This window comes from Schistocerca americana, chromosome 3 (genome assembly GCF_021461395.2).
Source record: "Schistocerca americana isolate TAMUIC-IGC-003095 chromosome 3, iqSchAmer2.1, whole genome shotgun sequence".
Lineage (NCBI taxonomy): Eukaryota > Metazoa > Arthropoda > Insecta > Orthoptera > Acrididae > Schistocerca > Schistocerca americana.
Genome location: NC_060121.1, coordinates 654,875,014 through 654,890,149, shown reverse-complemented (window position 1 = coordinate 654,890,149; position 15,136 = coordinate 654,875,014).

Below are 15,136 nucleotides of genomic sequence, written 5' to 3'. Positions count from 1 at the left end.
TCTCGCACTGGATAAGAAAACCTCATATTAAGATCATGTGTCCTTCAGACGTATTATATCTCATTGTGTAACTGTTCTGTCAAACTGGGATTGGGCTAGTAAAATTAAGACCCAGACGTCATGACCTTCGTACTCTGTTTCTAAGATCACTTTATGTAACTACGAGTTCGTTCGGAAAAGTAATTCCTCTTAATTTTTATATGGAAACTCTTAAAAGTTAAAGAAACTAACGTTGTTAATTTTCTACGCCATTATTATTCTTTATTCATATTGATCTTGCTTATCTATTTCTCAACATAGACACCATGGTGACGAACACATTTCTCGCAACGAGAAACCAGATTATTGACTCCGTCACTGTAGAACGTTTGTGTTCGTTGACGGAGCTACGACTTTACTTCTGCTTGCGCCGACCACTATCAAAGTGAAGTTGTTGAAAATCTCTTTCAAATTTTGTAAACAGGTAAAAATCGGATGAGACGAAGTTAGATCTGTAAGGAGGGTGATCGAAAAAACGCAAGTCGATCTCGAATTGTTGCAGACGTCACGGCTACGAATGTCTGGTCTTCAACTGTAATGCTGAAGGATGAACTCATCGAATTCGTGTGTTCAGTCTTTTTACGGTCTCGCAGTACCTTGGAGTGTGTGTGCGGTGCCTTTAACCATAAATTCCAAGTGCACCAGCCTTAAATATCCCACAACACTGTGACCATGACTTTATACTTGTATGGTCTTGAACTTTTTTGGCGTCAGTGATCCTTTGTGACGGTAGTCCATTGATTATTTCTTGGTTTCAGAATCAAAAGGGTCAACGCAGATTTCATCATCAGACAGAATGCTGTTAAGGAAATCTACCAACATCACGCTCAAAACGCAAAAGGATCTGGCGAGAAATCTCTAACTTCCCCTGTTTTATGTCAGGAGGGAGCAATCAATGTGCTTACAATTTCTGTACCGCAGTTCTGCAGTGACGGTCTCTCCAGGTATGTCACACTTACCTGAGAGCTGTGTCTGTGTCATCTGACGATATACTCTGAAGAGTTCATCGACCCGTTTCCCTTAAGCCTCGTCGGTTTCCGTACGCGGTCGTCCATTCCGAGTTCTGACATAGACGTTGAGGTTAGTACCACCGCTCCCTTCATAACCAAATGTCGCACATGATGTCGATACAATCATCATCGAACACAGTTATCCATCTTCTACGGATTTCAGCCGGCCGGTGTGGCCTAGCGGCTCTAGGCGCTTCAGTCTGTAACCGCGAGACCACTACTGTCGCAGGTTCGAATACTGCCTCGGGCATGGATGTGTGTCATGTCCTTAGGTTAATTAGGTTTAAGTAGTTCTAAGTTCTAGGGGACTGATGACCTCAGATGTTAAGTCCTAAAGTGATAAGAGCCTTCTACGGATTTCTGTTGGAGAAACCTTCTCTGCTCTGGGAAACCGCAGTAGAGCACGCTGTTTTCCACGCGTCGACAGTTACGTAATTGTTACACCTTATAATTCGGAGCTCTCTAGCGGCCGAGGGTTTCACCTTGCGTCCAGAAGTCGACCGAGTGATATACATAACAAGTAATTCGTCAACCAATTTCGACAACAGAATAAACAATTCGAATACATTATTTCCAAGCACGCCCACATTCTGTCGATTTCAAATTACTCACGGACTAATGAACGCCCAGATTCCACATTCTTTGCCGGCCGAAGTGGCCGCGCGGTTAAAGGCGCTGCAGTCTGGAACCGCAAGACCGCTACTGTCGCAGGTTCGAATCCTGCCTCGGGCATGGATGTTTGTGATGTCCTTAAGTTAGTTAGGTTTAACTAGTTCTAAGTTCTAGGGGACTAATGACCTCAGCAGTTGAGTCCCATAGTGCTCAGAGCCATTTGAACCATTTTGAACCACATTCTATGATGCACTATAGAGAGCAACTTTCAGTGGTAGAGTTTTAAAATGATACAGTACCGGCCATTAAATTTGCTACACCACGAAGATGACGTGCTACAGACTCGACATTTAACCGACAGTAAGAAGATGCTGCGATATGCAAATGATTAGCTTTTCAGAGCATTCACACATGGTTGGCGCCGGTGGCGACACACACAACGTGCTGACATGAGGAAAGTTTCCAACCGATGTCTCATACACAAACAGCAGTTGACCGGCGTTGCCTGGTAAAACGTTGTTGTGATGTCTCGTGTAAGGAGGAGAAATGCGTACCATCACGTTTCCGACTTTGATAAAGGTCGGATTGTAGCCTATCGTGATTGCGGTTTATCGTCTTGCGACATTGCTGCTCGCGTTGGTCGAGATCCAATGACTGTCAGCAGAATAAGGAGTCGGTGGGGTCACGAGGATAATACTGAACGCCGTGCTGGATCCCAACGGCCTCGTATCACTAGCAGTCAAGATGATAGGCATCTTATCCACACGGCTGTAACGGTTCGTGCAGCCAGGTCTCGAACCCTGATTCAACAGATGGGGACGTTTGCAAGACAACAACCATCTGCACGAACAGTTCGACGACGTTTGCAGCAGCATGGACTATCAGCTCGGAGACCATGGCTGCGGTTACCCTTGACGCTGCATCACAGACAGGAGCACCTGCGATGGTGTACTCAACAACGAACCTGGGTGCACGAATGGCAAAACGTCATTTTTTCGGATGAATCCAGGTTCTGTTTACAGCATCATGATGGTCGCATCGGTGTTTGGTTACATGGCGGTGAACGCACATTAGAAGCGTGTATTCGTCATCTCTATACTGGTGTATCACCCGGCGTGATGGTATGGGGTGCCATTGGTTACACGTCTCGGTCACCTCTTGTTCGCACTGACGGCACTTTGAACAGTGGACGCTACATTTCAGATGTGTTACGACCCGTGGTTCTACCCTTCATTCAATCCCTGCGAAACCCTACATTTCCGCAGGATAATGCACGACCGCATGTTGCAGCTCCTGTACGGGCCTTTCTGGATACAGAAAATGTTCGACTGCTGCCCTGGCCAGCACATTCTCCAGATCTCTGACCAATTGAAAACGCCTGGTCAATGGTGACCGAGCAACTGGCTCATCACAATACGCCAGTCACTACCCTTGATGAACTGTGGTATCTTGTTGAAGCTGCATGGGCAGCTGTACCTGTACACTCCATCCAAGCTCTGTTTGACTCGATGCCCAGGCATATCAAGGCCATTATTACGGCCAGAGGTGGTTGTTGTGGGTACTGATTTCCCAAGATCTATGCACCCAAATTGCGTGAAAATGTAATAACATGTCAGTTCTTGTATAATATGTTTGTCTAATGAATACCCGATTATCACCTGCATTTCTTCTTGGTGTAGCAATTTTAATGGCCAGTAGTGTTCATCAAATACCAATTTACGTAATGTAAATTCGACAGCTTTTGCGTATATCCCTTTCTGAAGGAGCTAAAAAATTTAGTTCGCAATATTAACTGCATATCAGAATGTAATACAAATATTGAAATTTGTATTAAGAAATTTAAAATTTATTGGAGATGGTTCTCTGCTATATAAATTACAGCTAAGGCAGTGAAGTGTTGTTTGAAGATATACAGACAGAACTGAGTACGTGGTACGTCATGCTGGTAGGAAAAAACGTGGTGTCGGTGTAAGCCCTTTTTGCAGGACGGTGTCCCCGTCAAGATCAGGCGACAGACCACAGGCGTCGGGCGGGGCGGCCTAATTCGCTTCTTGCCGCCCCTACCCCGCTGCCTCCCTCCCACGCAACACGAGCTGCCATTTTTTGTGGTGATCTATCAAACTAGCTAAGCCTTTCAACAACTGCCACTGTCTCCCACGCCTACTGTGATGAGTCAATCTGTTTCGTTGTCATGCAAATCCTGGCGTCATATTTCATTATTAATCCAGAGAGATTGTAGACCTCACATTTAACCTGTTTCGTTACAGTTAGGCTACACCAAACTATTTAGTCATACAGCAGTCATCAGATACCAACCAAACAGAGCTCAACACGTAGTCTCAAGTCAAAACAGCATCAGTCTTGCAACTAACAGCTGGACGATGACGTCTTAACTATGTTAAATACAGTTACAAGAACTCAACGCATAGGCTCAAGTCAAGACAGCATTATCCTTGTCGCTAATGACTCGATTATATCGTGTCAACTATGTTAATGGAATTACACCCTTAAAAGTGCAATCTTGACGGAAATTCAAATAAAAGATATAATTGTGGTCACATATGGCGTTTGTTCCTTCGACAAAATCCCTTATGTTTCGCAGCGCAATGCAATATTTAATTTCATCCCACTTTGAGTGTTGGAACAATACCAAGAACTGTAAAAGTAGTATCCCATTTCAGAACGAAAAAATGGCAGCACCAAAACAATAATTAACTTAGAAGAATGATATTTCGGTAATACATCTGTCTAGGTAACGTATTTAAGTGCTACACGATGCGTGATCACAGCTTAATATAACCACGAAATAAGCCACTGTAAATGGGAAATGCTGGTACATTAATAGCCAGTGTAACCGCCAGAGTGTAGAATGCTGGCACGCATGCGTGCATGTGTTGTGCTGTGCAGGTACCGGATGTCAGAATGTGGGATGGAGTTCTGTGCCTCTTGCACTTGGTCGGCCAGTAAGAGGACCGTTAATGCTGGAGTTCTCGTCCGATGATGTCCCACACGTGCTCGTTCGGACTCAGATCTGGTTTTCGAGCAGTCGAAGACAACATGTCGATATTCTGTAGAGCATGCTGGGCTACAACAGCTGTTCGTGAGTGGAAGCACAACAGGTCGAATCACCAGACTGACGTCAGGGTGCGTGGGATAACCACTACAGTCCTGCTGCTCTCATACGAAATCGCTACAGAGATCACAACCCCAGGTGTAGGTCATACGTTTTTGAGGATATTTTTCTTCTGTCGTCTCAACTGCCGGCTTGTGTGACCCAGTGGTTCTAGGCGCTTCAGTCTGGAACCGCACGACAGCTACGGTCGCAGGTTCGAATCCTCCCTTGGGCATACATGTCTGTGATTTCCTTAGGTTAGTTAGGTTTAAGTAGTTCTAAGTTCTAGGGGACTGATGACCTCAGATGCCAAGTCCCATAGTACTCAGAGCCATTAGAATTATTTTGTCGTTTCAACTACAAAAGTGTGTGATTTTTTTTTTTTTTCACCAAACGCGTTTCCCTTTATCGACGTAAAGCGTCATCAGCGGTCTGTAGTTAAATTATTTACCTTTTAGATAGAAAAACAGATCGTTAGGAACATGTTGATTTGTACAGAAGTGATTTTCGCTTGATTTCTCGCTTACATCGGGAAATGCCGTCTGGTAGCACATCGTTGTTTTTCTTCGTGAAACACAGATAATTTTGGTCTAATTTTTAGTTGTTCTGCAGCAATATGGATTTCTTATGTTTTTCACAACACACGTTTGTGCGCATCACCGTAATCTGTTTGCGTTTTTACTTCTATGCGTGTGTTGTGTTTTGTAGTGTTGCCACCGTAACCTTTTAGGTTATTGTATGTGTGTTATTCTATTCAATAATGTTTCTATTTATATACTGCGTAAGAGTATTGAAGGAACAGTTCTGGAGGGATTTTTTTTCCTGTAGGAGAGGAAGAAACCATAATGAGGGGACTTAAGTGATAGTAGTATGGTGGAGTGTGAGTTAGAGGACAAGGTGACGAGCAGGACGTGAAATGTAATTGTGAGTGGGGCAAGGGGTTGTAGGAGAGTGGGAGGGGATTATGGATTTAAAAGGTTCTTTTACTTTTCATGTAATTCCATCACTTATTTTATATAGAGTCTGCTTTCCAATATTTATTTGGTCATGGAGCAACTGTTTATTTGGTGTTAATGCTTTTTGTATATGAAAACTTACTTGGGAAGGAATGAGGTGTCTGTCTCTAGTGATTTTTATGATATTCATATCTTTTTCAATATTGCCTTGTCTATGGTGCTCTTCTTTTAGATGATCTGCAAATGTTGAGTGGTTTCTACGGTACTAAAATGCTGTGATGCGTTCTTTATATCTTGAGTCAAATATCCTGCCAGTCATTCCATAGTATATCTTTTCACAATCAATGCAACTAAGCTTACATAGACCAGATTGTTGGTATCTTTCTCATTTTGATTTCAGTTTTGCGATGTGCTTTTTTATTGAGCTTTTTTTTGTAGTTGTTGCAGTGCAAGTTCTATGAGGTGCTGTGGTTTTGTTAACTTTTCTTCATTATTTGTCTCTTAATTTTTTATTTAAGTTGTCTACCATTGTTTCTTTGTGTCCAGTTTTGATGCTATTTGTTTTATAATGGCTAGTTCTGTCTGGTTATCAGAAGTGTTTAGGGGGATCCTGTTCTGCCTGTTTGACATGTGTCAGATTGCTGCTTGTTTGTGGTTTTGCAGTTGGTTTGAGGTCTCATTTAAGATAATGTCGCTTGTGGTGGGTTTTCTGTATACGTGTTTTCTTATGGTTATGTCTAGAAAGTTGAGTGATTTTTCATGTTCTTCTTCTATTGTGAACATTATTTTTTTATGTGCAGTATTTACGTCTTTGTGTAGTTGCTGTATTCTGTTTTTAGTTAATCTCATATGCATATTATGTCATCCATCTATCTACTCCCTCCCTACTCTTACACAGTATATAAATACGCAGAATCATTATTAAATAGTATTACACACGACAATAATCTAAAAGAAAAGTTATGTTGGCAAATACCCTCAGGAATTGTAAAGCAACAAAGGACACTATGGCCTCACAAATGAAGAGTATACGTCCAATATGTCTAGCACGCAGACAGGTTAGTTGTAGATCCTCAATTGGTTGTGTCGCTGTGGCGCCAACTTCTGCTGAAACTGCTGCTCCAGATACAATGTTATGTGCGAAAGCCAAACACGATTGTCTTCCTTGTCGATAGTACCATATGTCCGTCCACAGGCCGATGTTCATGTGATGGTAAATTCTTGTGACCACCTTAGTACCATTCGTGTACAGTGGCTACATGTCCGTAGTTCTTTCTGTGATATCAGAAAAGAAACGTCCAGCTTCTCATAGCCCTATCACATCATCCCATTCATACTAAGTGGTATGTCGCTAATGGTGCCATTGTTGCCTTAAACGCTTTCTTGACTAACGTCTAATCTCGAAGTAAACTAACGCTCATGACCGTTACTAGCGCGCCTTTTGCAAGTGGCATGAAATTTCAATGCACGTCTTTCAGATGCAGAACCACGCCCACGAACGTACGCCTATGTCGCACAATTCCTCCTTTATTTGGCATCTTTTTCACTGAGCGTATATTACAGACCTGATGACATCCATATGTTTGACCGTGACGATAAGAACGAGTCTGTTTTCAGACTGTACGGGGGATGTAAGTTACTGGCACAAGTACTCCACTGCAGGGCATGGTGGGAACAATGGAGCGAAACCCCAAAGCTCAGTTTATCACAAAGGCAACGTAACTGACTATTTAGGTATGTTTTTAAATAAATGACACCCTGCTGTTTATTTATCAGTTATTAGGCCTAGAATTATCGGTTTCGGTATACACTGTCATCAAAACAAGGCATGACCAAATGTAAGTGCAGAGAATATACTTAATTGCACATAACTGGTATAAATTAGTTCTTTCTAAACATCAGTTATTAATTTCTTGTCATATACTATGCCTAAATCGGTTTTTCAATCCATGTAATTACTCTCCTTTCTAATCTGTTGAATAAATACAGAACCAAACAGGTATGCTTCAATAAATGCTGGTGTGTTCCATTTTAAATAACAATTACAATTGGTTATCGGCTAAGAGTAATCATATCAAAGACTATACAAGTATAGTTTTGTTAAGAAGAACCAGCCTACATAAAGATTTAACAAATGCTTCTTCGTGGATACAGTGTTAAACGTTATTAGAAAGTTTTAGATAAAACATTGACACTAGATACAGCAACAGATTGAAAGTACAGCAAAAAAGTATAAGCCTGTTGTAGAAGAGTACAATGAGAGAAGAAACAAGAATAATAGTTACATCTCAGAGCCAATGTAAGCACAAAATTAAATAGATTACAGTTTCAGGTAAAAGCAAAGGAAAAGTGTGAGTAGTAGTATTCTGCGGAAGAAAATTAATTAGGCAGAAGTTACATAACAACTTTTTAACTACAGCATCAATCAAGCATGTGATAACATGAATAAAACAGCTATACAATTTAAAAATGACGGTGTCCAGGCATCATATCTAATATTTCAACCAGTAGCGGGCTCCAACCAATGTGCACAAATTAGTGTGAGAACAAGAAATTAGAACCAAATCATATAATAAGAGTAGACCATGATGGAAACGAAGCCCTGCAGAAAGCCGGCCGGTGTGGCCGTGCGGTTCTAAGCGCGTCAGTTCGGAACCGCGTGACCGCTACGGTCGCAGGTTCGAATCCTGCCTCGGGCATGGATGTGTGTGATGTCCTTAGGTTAGTTAGGTTTAAGTAGTTCAAAGTTCTAGGGGACTGACGACCTCAGTAGTTAAGTCCCATAGTGCTCAGAGCCATTTGAACCATTTGAACCCTGCAGAAAGACGGAGCTACAATACAACGACCAAACATGAACAAACAGCTATTACCAGAATGTCATATAATAATATTAATATAATCACAGAGTTCCAAGCATAAGTAACATGCAACACACAGTATACCTTGACAATAATTCGCTGTGCCCCGCCGTAAATACTTACTAATCGTATTTCTCAGTATGCGAGTGAGATAATGTATTTAATTACTGATTAACATGTTATGCGCTCCCTAGTTAAGCGCACAGAGTTGAAGTATCTCTGGAGTGACCATTCAGATGCGCAACATACTTTTCACAAACATTACATGATATCGGAACAACGTGGGGTTCTCCATAAGTAGTCCTGTACATCTGGAATGTCTTTACCTTGCTAGCACTGGCAGATGTCATGGATTTTGTTTAGGTGTTTATTTGACATCAAATTTGTTATTTGATTCATAGCTTAAACTACGCTTTTACCTGTGAAGAGCAAAATAAAGAATAATTTCGTTTCTTTGCTAAAATTGTCACTGCTTATATCTACCTTTTTTGTTATTTTTGTGGTGACCACCAGTACTTTTAATTTTATGCGGCGTTTCTATCGTAGTACCGAGTCTCTTCAAGTACGTCTTTTAGTTGATGACGTTGAAAAATGGCTAGATAGTAACTCACTGTCCCAAGAAGCAACGAATTTGCTGAACTTCAGTAACTATACACCGATTTCATTTTTTTTTTTGCGTATTAGTTTCACTCTTTTTTCTGCAGACAAACGCTAAATTTTTGCTTACTGGTAACACATTGATGTATTTTTAGCGCATTTTATGTACAAGCTCTCACAATATTAGAGAATATGTAAAAACTGAAAAAATAATCAAACAACTGGATAAACGTAAGCAACATTTATCCAGCTGTTTGAGTCTCTCCTCCGCAAGCATGCACACACAGACACACACAGACACGCATACTGAGAGAGAGAGAGAGAAAGAAAGACAGAGAGATGTTACTTGAAATAATAACACAGGCGTAGGTAAATGTTAAGCAATTTGGTGACCTAATATTTGACACTCAGGCGAAATATGCACAAGGATACTCGTTGGAGGCTTTTACATTGTGTAATATAAATTACCTGAATTTGCCTCCCATTTTTAGTGTCTGTACGGAAGAATGCCTTAAATACGACACGAATGTGGACATCAGATAAAACAATTTCGTTCGCTGTGTTACCAGAATAATTGTTGCTTCGACAGTTAAAAACCGGTTTAATATCTTTGAATCCAATATAGACCTCAAGAGATGCAACAGTCGGTTTCTCACCACAATTAAAATTTCAGGGGGTTCACTATCACGCTCTAGTTCAGTAGTCTACTACAGAATTTCTTTTAGCCCATCATTATTACCTTCAGATTTCTACGAGTAACCAGTGTAACAGCAACAAGGGACATCGACTATATGACACACATGGCGGCATTAGCTGGCATCTGAGGTACTGGCATTTCATGTCTATTAATTGAATGATAAAGACAATAACAATAACTGGTTACACTGTGTTCGTGTTGCTGTTCTTTTGTTTGTCTGGTTCCTGTTCACCATTATTAGGATACACTTTCCATCTTTTGATTTCACACTCGGTTATTTTCAAGGCAAAATATACAGCTTAAGTCTGAGGATGCCAGCGTTGTTATAAAAATTAGCAAATGAAATGTTCTATACCAGAATTATCCAGAAAATTTATTAAGATTCACGCAGAAATTTCGCCCTATACAACATTTCAAATGTTCTAGGTTTTAGTTACTTCTCAGACCTCCATTTGATTGTACTACAGGCACGTACTGGAGATAATATTTCTCTCAATTTTATGAGCCGTAAAGAGCTGTTGCTAATTGGTTTCCCTCCCTCCGCCACTCACACACACAAATATGCAAGCTTTTTTTTCTTCTTTCAGACAAACCTCAAAAATTTCACAAACCTGTACCGAACAGAAAACAAAAACGTCTTCTGTTGTTACACAGTTCGATGTTGTAAATTTGTTCCAGTTTAAAACAAGAACGGAGACCATGAATAATGAAGATGAGAGCTATCAGAAATGAATCAAGAGGAAAATGTCTAACTCCTACACAGTTTCCTTCAAGTTTCACTAGTGAAACAAATTAGCATTTTTGTGTCGATTTTGATTTTCTTTTATGTTTGTAAACAGCAAGATGGGATTTACTATTAGAAACGACTGCATCAAATGTACAAAGACTTTCTCTAGCAATCCTATACATTTTTCAAATATAACAACAAATGTAAGACATTTATTGAAAATACAATACATAAAAGTAATCAATGACAGAAATTTTTTCTCTTTTCACTTTTTTTTTTTTTTGCATCCGTTGCAACAACAGTAAGTCAGCGCTGCTGTTTCCAATAAACAAATGTTAAAATCGCACCAAATACGTCCCATATGAAAGTTTTTAAGCCTGCAGAAAACGTATGTAAACAGCGGAATCCCAGTTTAAAATTGACAACACACCCAAAAGGCAGTGGTCACCCCAGAATATTTCTACTCAATGGCTACCCGCCATTGCCGTAAAAGGATCATTGCCTCCGTCTACTAACTAGTTTCATGCTAAAAAGAATGAAATTAACTTGTCTTTGTAGTCCTACGTCCTCTGTCTAGATAAGACGCAATTTCATCGTCCTAAGACAACCGTTTTGTGAAGAATAAATTGTAATTATTCTGTATGAAAAAAACACTGCAAAAAATTTTGATGCAATCATTCTGTTGAGGATTCCTAAGTTTCTACGAATTAATGATATAATTGGAAATTTCCTAATTACTCATTGTCTATGTTTTCTTTCTTCAAGCATTTGTGAATGAATATTGAATGATATCGTCTTCAGCTATGGATCAAAGCGGCTAGAACTTCGTATGAAGTTTTAAATTACACTTCTTGCCTAAAGAAAGATTTGATGCCTCAAATACGGAATATTTTTTGCTACACTGAGTACCACTGGGGTCTCTAGTGACACGACTGCAACCAGCTTTTTATTAATGATAATTTCATTAAGTGTTGAATATAATCTCATTCTTTACATTCTTTTCAACTACAAAAACCTGATGGTTGTGAAATTAACATAAATAAATATGCAAAATTATGTTTAACCATTTATTTAAGTACGAGTTACAAACTATTCTGATGAAGTTCCAAATATATTTGAACAAATGCCAAAGTGACAATTATGTGGTATTTCATCTAAGGCATGAAATTGCCAAGTGGTTTTGACGCACAAAACACCCTCATTTTGAACCCTTATCAGTGTATTTTCCATCCATAGACGTGTCACAAAATGGACGAAACCACGGTTTTTCGTCTGTGGAATAGATGTACTAGTGAATTAATATTGTGAAGTTTTCTGCCAGTGAGTTGCTTTCATAGTTCTATAAAGGATGTCTGGCTCATATAGTCACTAGTTCTAGGCCAGCCTGGTGTAAGCTGCAGACATATCATAAAGGCATTCATTGCACTAATCTCAAATATTTTATAAAATAAATCATTTTCCACCACCCGTTCATCCTTTTGTAGTGTGCGGTCTTACCAGCTTGTCCGTTGTATCTACTCATGACTGTTTTATTGTAATCCAGAATCACTACTGCCTGGAGTCTCCACTATCTTCCTCTTCCATCCTTGTGTCGAATGCACTGAGCAAAGTCAAAACTTTGTACTTTTTAGACAATATGAAACAACTGTCACATGCTTTGTTTTATTAGAATCCAATATCATTACTGACTTGAATTCTTCACGATCTTCCACTTCCTTCCTTTAGTGGATTGTAGTGAGCCAAGTCACAACTTCGCCTCTTTGAGCCCAAAAGTGGACGAACAGTTGACTCGACCTTATGTCCGAGTAGAAGCCTCTGGAAATTGGCTTTTATTTCCTCTAACTGTGCCTGAAAGTGTGAGATCGATTTTCAAACGTGCTCTCGTCAAACTAAGGCTCTTGGAAAAATTGTCAACTGTTAAATTTCTGCCATTGTTCTGTAAGCCACTCACCATATCTAAAGCAAATCCCTCGCCTTAACGACTTCACGTGGTTCGTTTTATCGTCGCCCAGTGTAAACCTGCAGACTCGGAACGTACAATGTTGCAGTGTCACATACCCACATTCCAAGTATATCTCGGATGGCAGCCGGCTTTTCAAGACGTCTCGCATCCGCGTCGCCAAATCGGATGCGTCTTGAAATTTTGGTAAAACGATTTTTAGCCATTTCTTCGCTAAAAAATGTGTCTATTATCCTTTTCATTCCACAGATGTATAATATCTTCATTGTGGGCCTTGTAGGCGCCTACCAGAATCAGACACCGAAGAAGCACTTCTTTTCAGCGGTGTCTATTCGTGTCCATCTAATATAGTAAACGAGACCTACCTCTTAGTTAGTCCACTTCACCATTTCATCAACTGTAACATTCTTACGAAACAGTTGAAAAGCTGAATCTATGGCGTCCATATTTTTTACTGAGAATTTTGTTGGGTCTGGCTCTACTCACATTTCCTCTCTTCCATAATTTCTTCTCAACTCTCGTTTCTGCCACACTACTTTTTCGTTGTTTTTTTTTTTTTTTTACCTAGACGAAAGAGATGAAAATTATATAACGTGGCACTTCGTGCTACCGCACGTATATAGTAACTGAAAACATGTTAAGTAGTTACCTGTAAAACTCGGATGTACGTATCGGTTCCCTTACTGTCTGGACGTCTGCACTGCCCAAATCTTCTCCGGACTTTCGTCTGATTCAGGAATATTCTCTGCTAAGACGTCTATTTATCAATCACTACATGAAACATCAAAATCTGTATCACTCATATCCCTGTTAGAGTCTCCAGAGAGAGAGTTTTATAGTAATAATATTCCGAGCAGTTCCTTTTAGGAAAGGAGACGTGCCATTTTCAAGAAAATACAATAGACACAGGACTATTCTCTACAAACATGATACAAGTAATCGACAACATATGAAATCTTGTCGACAACTGTACTATCCAACAACTTTTCCAAGAATGTAATAAAAAACAAATACAGCAACAGCTACACACTGTAAAGCAACATTTACATATCATAAAACCCCAGCAGTGAAGTGGGGTCGACTGTCAATCCGGTGGTGTTCAGTGGTTCCGTCATGATTTTCTGCAAATTTAAACGCATTCAAAAAGTTTTATTACTGTATTAGGAAACTATTACTCCTTTCAGAAAAGTCCGACTTTTTCGTAATTTTAAGGAATATGGGACAAGGTTTATTTTATAGACAATGACACTATGGGGTCACTACAGACCCCACGCCATTAGGAACGTTAAGTATGTTAAGCAGCTGAATGGGTTGAAAATAAATAAATCGCCAGGTCCTGATGGGATTCCAATTCGGTTTAACAGAGAGTACTCTACTGCATTGACTCCTTACTTAGCTTCCATTTGTTGCGAATCTCTTGCCCAACGTAAAGTGCCGAGCAACTGGAAAAATGCGCAGGTGACGCCTGTATATAAGAAGGGTAGAAGGACGGATTCTCAAATTTACGGACCAATATCCTCAACATCGGTTTTGTTGCAGGATTCTCGAACATATTCTCTGTTCGAATATAGTGAATTTCCTTGAGACAGAGAAGTTGCTGTCTATGCATCAGCTAGGCTTTAGAAAGAATCGCTCCTGCGAAACGCAACTCGCCCTTTTTTCACATGATATCTTGCGAACAATGGATGAAGGGTCTCAGACGGATGCCATATTTCTTGACGTCCGGAAAGCGTTTGACTCGGTGCCCCACTGCAGACTCCTAACTAAGGTACGAGCTTATGGGATTGGTTCTCAAGTATGTGAGTGGCTCGAAGACTTCTTAAGTAGTAGAACCCAGTACGTTGTCCTTGATAGTGAGTGTTCATCGGAGGTGAGGGTATCATCTGCAGTGCCCCAGGGAAGTGTGGTAGATCCACTGTTTTTTTCTATCTACATATATGATCTTTTGGATAGGGTGGATATCAATGCGCGGCAGTTTCCTGATGATGCTATGGTGTACGGGAGGGCGTCGTCGTTGAGTGACCGTAGGAGGATAGAAGATGACTTGGACAGGATTTGTGATTGGTGTAAAGAATGGCAGCTAACTCTAAATATAGATAAATGCAAATTAGTGCACATGAATAGGAAAAAGAATCCTGTAATGTTTGAATACTCAGTTAGTAGTGTAGCGCTTGACACAGTCACGTCGATTAAATATTTGGGCGTAACACTGCAGAGTGATATGAAGTGGGACAAGCATGTAATCGCAGTTGTGGGGAAGACGGATTGTCGTCTTCGGTTCATTGGAAGAATTTTGGGAAGATGTGGTTAATCTGTAGAGGAAACCGCTTATAAAAGATTAATACGACCTAGTCTCGAATACTGCTCGCGCGTTTGGGATCCCTATCAGTTCGGATTGAGGGAGGACATAGAAGCAATTCTGAGGCGGGCTACTAGATTTGTTACTGGTAGGTTTTATCATCACGCGAGTGTTACGGAAATGCTTCAGGAACTCGTGTGGGAGTCTCTGGAAGATAGGAGGCGTTCTTTTCGTGAATCGCTACCGAGGAAATTTAGAGAACCAGCATT